The sequence below is a fragment of the Alligator mississippiensis genome, chromosome 3 (genome assembly GCF_030867095.1).
Source record: "Alligator mississippiensis isolate rAllMis1 chromosome 3, rAllMis1, whole genome shotgun sequence".
Taxonomy (NCBI): domain Eukaryota; kingdom Metazoa; phylum Chordata; order Crocodylia; family Alligatoridae; genus Alligator; species Alligator mississippiensis.
Window position 1 is genome coordinate 252,775,324 of NC_081826.1, and position 7,222 is coordinate 252,782,545.

Genomic DNA, 7,222 nt, shown 5'->3' on the forward strand with positions numbered 1-7,222 from the left:
CATCTCAAGCAGGGCCAAGGAGGTGATCCTCCCCCTCTGTGTGACACTGGTCAGGCCGCAGCTGGAGTACTGTGTCCAGTTCTGGGCACCCCACTTCAGGAGGGATGTGGACAGCATTGAGAGGGTCCAGAGGAGGGCCACCCACTTGATCCGGGGACAGCAGGGCAGACCCTATGAAGAGAGGCTACGGGACCTGAACAAGTCCAGCCTTTACAAGAGAAGGCTGAGTGGGGACCTGGTGGCTGTCTATAAACTCACTAGTGGGGACCAGCAGGGTTTGAAAGAGACCCTGTTCCCCCTAGTGCCTCCTGGGGTAACAAGAAATAACAGCCACAAATTGTTAGAGAGTAGGTTTAGACCACACATCCGAAGACACGACTTCACAGTCAGGGCGGCTAGGATCTGGAACCAACTTCCAAGGGAAGTAGTGCTGGCTCCTACCCTGGGGGTCTTTAAGAGGAGGCTGGATGTCTACCTGGCTGGGGTCATTTGAGCCCGGTTTTCTCTCCTGCCCAGGGCAGGGGGTCAGACTTGATAATCTACAAGGTCCCTTCCAACCCAACTTCTATGAACCTATGTACAGCCGGTACTGTGTTGTGCCAGCAGCACACGGCTATTTTTAGCCACTACATTGCCATAGCAACACACTATAGCAAGGGAGTGTTGCTACGTTGATGTAGCTGCAGTGTCACGGTTTGTGCCTGCCAACACTATGTCACCATAGCATGTTGCTACAGCGATGTAGCGTCTCATGTAGACATGCCCTCTGTCATTCATATTTCTAAAGTGAAATCCTAACAATTTAAGGCCAATCCCTGGGTTGTAGTCCAGTTAAAATTTTATTCTGCCTACATATATTTCTTCAACAGTTTCAAACACACGTATGATGATATATTTTTTTTACTTCCCGATCTTAACTCATTTAATATTGCAGTGTTTTGTCAAAAAAACCCCCACAACCCCTTCCCACCCCCCACCCCCCGGCCAAAAAAATGAAACCCAAAAAAACCCAGTCACATTCCACCTCGTAATTGGCTGTATATCTACAGTGATTTATGTATATGTATCATCTGGTCTCCAGTGCTTATTTACACCAGCATTTAAAAACTTATGCCCACCATAGGGAAAGGAATGATTGTATACAGCCCATTCACCTCAGTTAAGGCTTGCGGAAATGAAGCCATAGTGTATATAACAATTTTGAGAGGAAGTTTAGGTAGAAATGAAAGAGATTTATTTTATGTTGCTGTCGAATTATTTTGTACTTGAGAGAGCATCCATTCAAGTAGCAAAGATTTTCTCTTCAGCTCCTTTTTTTCCTTTCAAATCAATATTTGTTTAGAGAGAATTGCAAACTGAGGTAATCCACTTGGCAAAAATATCCTGCACAAAGTCCTGCTCTTTTCAAAAGCCAGTGCAATCTAAATCTGATTGTAGGGCTGGGTTGAAGTCTAATTTTCTTCTTCGTGTGTTTTTATTTCCTAAGGACAATGGTATCATTCTACTTCAGCACAAACATATGATAAAATATGACTAGACTAATTGCCCTTTACAGCACGGTGAATCTGTAGGCCTCTTGCACCTTTTTAATTCTTTACTTTCTATTCAAATTCTAATGACATGTTTCTCAAGTGGCTCAGTGGGATTAATACAGGCTTACAAAGCTAGAATTAATGGAATGCAGTTCAGCTCCCAAGTTCTTCACTAGCAGCTGGTAGAAACTATATTAAGTAAATATGAAGAAGTGTTTTGAAATCCTTTACAAACCTGTGATGGAGTAAAAGATATTTTACTTTAGTAATCAAAGATCTATCCTTAATAAAACAGGAGGATACCACTTAAAAAAAAAAAGTATGTGAAATTTTATTGTATGGTGGAGTGTTAGAATATTTTTTAAAAAGTAACCTCTGAACAATGTGTTCAGTGATCTCATGACCAAGGGGGTAATTTATTAAATGGAATTTTCTAAATATTTTTTTGGGGGCTTTCTATTCCTCCTACAACATTAGCAGTAGTGATAGACCTATCCCTGAATCAGTGCAGGGCAGGGAATTTTTAGACCTCCATGTAAATGGGATTTCTTTGGAATAAGGATCTCTGTATAAGAGATCTCTCCAGGTTAAAATAACATCATGAGTTTAGGACTGACTTGCATTTAAAACTGATTAAAGGCTAAATTAAAGCACGAATGAGAAAATATAAAAGGAACATGAGGAAATGTCCCCCTTGCATCACAAACAGTCTGTGCGCTTTATAAATTATGAAGAAATAACCAGGACCATTACCACATAGGTCACTCCTTGAAGCAATGCAAGGAAACCAGAACGGTCATAAAAGGTGCTGCTGCAGCTGCAAGGATTTCAAAGGATTCTCCTGTGGTACAGAAACACTATAGCAGCTACAAAGCCAACCCTTTCCTCCTTTGTACCAGCATCTGGATGATGCTTGCAAGAAAAGGTTGCTCTGAGTCCTGACTGCTGTTCCATCCTCATCCATAATGTTATACCAATTCATACAAGTCAAAGGTTCTAGTAGTCTAACTAGGGCAAGATGAGCAGGGCATCAGCCTCAGGCAGTGACTTAAAGGGGGTATCAGTGTGGCCCCCTCTCTCAGGAGTCTTTGCCACAGCAGGTACACCTCTGTGCTGCCTTTGCCAAAGGAGCCAAGCAGCCAGAGCCCTGCATTCAACAGTGTATCTGGGTGGCGGTGGGTGGAATGACACCTCTCCTGGAAGGTTTTGCCATTGGAGGCATGGCCATGTTCCCTGGGCATTGGAGAAGAGAGAGAACAGGGCACCAGAAGGGTCCCCCAGAGAGCCTGTGTTGTTGTCTGTTTCTCAGAAGTAGCAGTAGGAACCCAGAGTGTTGCAGGGGTCCACATGATCCCTTCTCTCCCCCAGATGTCCCAGGCACTAAAAGTGCTCCCCACACCTCTGAGAGGTTCCCTCAGGCTGCTCTTACCCACACTGGAGACTGGGGACACTCTGTATGGGATCAAGACCAAATGAAAACAAAAGGGAGCTTTATGCCATCTCTGTACTTCTCTCCTCCTCTGCTGTCTTTGTATACTCTTTGGCTGTAGCTGATACAGCCTAACCACATATATATATGAAATGGATTTGTTTTCAATTAAGTAGCCTTGTTAGCTTACTTTACTGTTATGGATATTATCCATTGCCCCTTTAGAGTCAAAAGCTTTTTCATCAAGTGGATGTAGTTCACTACTGGCCAGTCCAATATCTGTCCTAAACCTAGACAATTGATCAGACAGGCACACAAAGCACACAAGGGGAGTGATACAGACAGCATCATATTATCTAGCTACCTTTAGCTCTCCAGCCAGATGAGTAGGTACCATTCACAGCTACATTGATTGAGGACAGCCTTCAATGCACAATTTGAACTCACATCTCTGGAGCCACAGACAGTCACCTTAACCATTCTGCCATCATGCCACTTAACAGTGGTTCTGGCAGTGCTCACCCACTGTGTTCAAGCTGTATAAAAGCAGGGGCTGTGGTCAGAGCAAGCACTGATCAGCTGGCAAGCTCAGGGTTCATGGGATATATGGAGCTCACTGCGCACACACCACACAACTGAAAGGGGATGTGAACGTGCCACCACTCCTCCCTTGGATCTGCCCCTGGCTGTAAGCATATTATCAATACTGGTATGTTTGTTCAATTTGGCACAACAGCTCTCCCCTAGGAACTTGATGAATGTGGTGTATGCGGAATTTATATTTGGCTATAGTGGCCTTGCTGAATATCACTATCCAAACCTGTGTACAATATAATATGGAAATGAAAATCTAATACCACTAATTTACACAAGCATAGTCCTTATTCCCGTGACTAACCATGTTGGTATAAATAGGATTACTCATGTAAATCAGAATTTCCAGAAATGGATCCATAATCCCTTAACAAGTGGGAGCCCAACTGAAGCTATTCTACAGGATCTCTGTTCAGGACAACATTGATTAAGCATGCGGACAAATGCTATTGACTTCAGTGGGGCTTAGACCTGTTTAAATTTAGGAATGCTCTTCAGTGCCCTGAATCATGAAGCTTCCTTGAAGTAGGTTTCATAGGCAGAGCTCCCTTTGGGATTGCCACGCTGGGACTTCAGAATGCAGAGAGGCTGCAGGCTTAGAACACTGACTTACATATTTCCTTTTAAAGAATAAAAAATCAGAAACTGAGTTATGATATAACCATTGCATCTAAATCATTAAAAAGTATTGGAACAAAATGTGTTTCTGGTTAGTTTAAGGAAGAATAAACTAGATTTAATAGCTGGCAACAAACAAGAACTTTTTTCCCCCATAAATGATATTTGGATTCACTCAGACCCATGTATCTTCCACTCCTGTAAGACTCCATTCCATTTTCTAATTTTTTCATCTTCTTTATTTCCTAAAACATGATTTGTTGAGCTAATGAATTAAAATGCTCTAAGGTCTGGTTTTGGCTCCGCGTGCAACCATGGTATTTTACCACCATAATTCAATGTGAGAAGTTTATTGTCCTAACAAACACTAGCACCTATTGTATGATTATACTCACACAAGAAAAAAGGATTGCATTAAGCATCACTTTTCTATATATAGACCCAACCTGTACCTCTTGAGATTTCATTTTTCTTGACTCTACCCTTTTCCGCTTCCATTCTTTTCACCACAGGTATAAACCTGTTGGCTGAATTTGGGTAGGTTACAATTTATGGGCCAGCTCCTGAAACTGACTGGCTTTAAGGGTGCTCACCAGTATTTGTCTTCTGGTAACACCTCAAAGACCTTAGATAGGGTCAAAATCTCTTTGTGCCAGGCCCTGCACATACATAGCTACCCGTACATACAGAGAACTTAGTCCCTGCCTTGAAGAACTTACCTTCTGGAAAACTGACACAGAGATATAGACCAACAATAAAGCTTAACACCTCACCACACAGTAAGCATGTGCTCTCACTACCCAGCTCCCCTGCTCTTTGCTACTGCTTAGTAGCAAAACCCCATTGTCTTCAATGGTTCAGGATCACTAGCAAGGTAAGAGCTGACTTGACTGGTGTGGTGCAAAAACAATTATGCTTGTAGCAGGGCACTAAGGTACCTGCTACTTGGAGAGCCAGGAGAACTCATCAGGTGCCGGTTGCTGGGGCAACTAGAGGGAGCCAGTGATCCACACCTGCTAGTAGTCAGCTGACAAGAAGGGGCAGGGCCTGGCTCCTATAAAAATCACAGGCAGGAGGCAGCTCCCTTCTGGCAGATAAGGGGGAAGGAGCTCTGCCTAAGCTAGCAGAGGGAAGAGCCCTGAAGGCATCAGCTGTTTGAGACTGGTAAAGGATGGGGCACCCTAGGGGTGGCTAGATTAATATTATAGCTGGATGGCTGGAGTTTGTGTTGTAACCGAGGGGCTTGTGTTTTGTTTGCTGTTTGTAACCGGTGGTTTGGGTGAGGCTAAGAGGGGATGGAGGAGGCCTCGTAGGGGACCCGCAGCAGTGTGGGAACCCTAGCCCCAGAGGGAGGGGGCAGTGAGAAGCCCCAGAGGGAGGGGGCACAGAGAGAGATGGGGCTGTGGAGAGCCTGAGCACCGGAGAGAGCGCAGAGAGAGTCCGAACAACGTCAGTTCCATCTGCGAGGCTTGGGGTGTGGTACAGGGGTGTTTGGAGCCACGCATAGCCCATAAGGCTGGGGTGCATAGAACACCCAGTACAGGAACAGGACGAGTGATAACAGGAGAACCGTGGCACAGTGAAGGAGGCGGCAGGGGAGAGCACGGCGACCCTGCCCGCCCTCCTGTTACAGTGCTAAGTGCAATGATGCTACAGTAGCTGAATGCCTGTAAAAGGTATTTTATGCTTAAGCGAATAAACTGTGATTCTTTCCCCCTCTACCCCGCCTCCACCCCGCCCCCTAATTTTAAAGCAAAATTAAAAACAAAACAAAACATATGTTTTTGTGACTGACAAAAAACAAGCAAGCAAACAAACAGAAACTACCCCTTTGTCACCTATCCCACGACATTTCCAGGATAGGGAAAGATAACAAATCTATTAACTGAAAAAATGCCAATAAAATAGGGGTGAAAGAACCTTAACTAGTCCATCATCCTGCCTTAAGGCAAAAAGAACTACACTTAAACCATTCCTGACAGGTGTTTTCCCAACTTGTTCTTAAAAACCTCCAATGATTGAGATTCCACAACCTCCCTAGATAACCTATTCCAATGCTTAAATGTCCTTACGGTTGGAAAGTTTTTCCTAATGCCTAACTTAAATCTCCCTTGCTGCAAATTAAGCCCATTCCTTCTTCTCCCATCTCCATTGGACATGGAGACAATTTATTACCTTCCACTTTAAGGCAGCCTCTTACATATTTGAAGACTGTTATCATATTTCCTCTCATTCTTTTCTGTTCTAGACTAAACAAATCCAGTTTTTTCAGTCTTTCCACACTGGTCATATTTCTTGCTTCTCCGGTAATTTTGTTGCTTTCCAATCAGCGTACTTCTTTCTTGAAGCATTATGTGTAAAACTGGACATAGCACTCAGCTGAAGTATAGAGAAGAAGGACTGTTTTGTGTGTCTTCAGAAATAATACTACTGTTTGTATACATCCCAGTGTGGACACTGGCATTTATTTATTTATTTATTTATGGTAATCATGAATGACATATGCTCCCGGAAGCTGTGGGGGCACAGTGAGCTCCTGCAGGCGGTGGCGGTGGCCCTGTCGGCGGCAGCAAGTGGGGAGCTCCCACAGGCAGCTGCAGTGCTGTTGGCAGTGGGGGGGATGGTGAGCACCGACGACCCGTAGATGCCGCCAGCAGTGGCGGCAGCAGTAGCCAGTGGTAATTGTGGACCGCCCAAGGACACTGACAGTGAAGTTGGTGGTGAGGGGTGTGGTGGCGGCAAGCGGTGACCGCCTGCAGGTGCCGCTGGCAGTGTCAACAGCACCTTTTCGCAGGGGATGTGCCACCATGCTCAGGGGATGCATGTGCACCTCCTACGTGTCACCAGTGCTGGTAATAATGTGGCCTAGTTGACTTGTGTTCAGTTTTGTGTGCTACTACTATAACCCCTAGGTCCGTCTCCTGTAGAACAGTTGCCAGGGTAGTTGTTCCCCATTTTCTGTCTGTGGAGTTGATTATTCCAAGCTATGTGTAGTGTTTTACACTGGTCCTTTTTGAATGGCATCTTATCTATTTCAGGTAATTCTTCC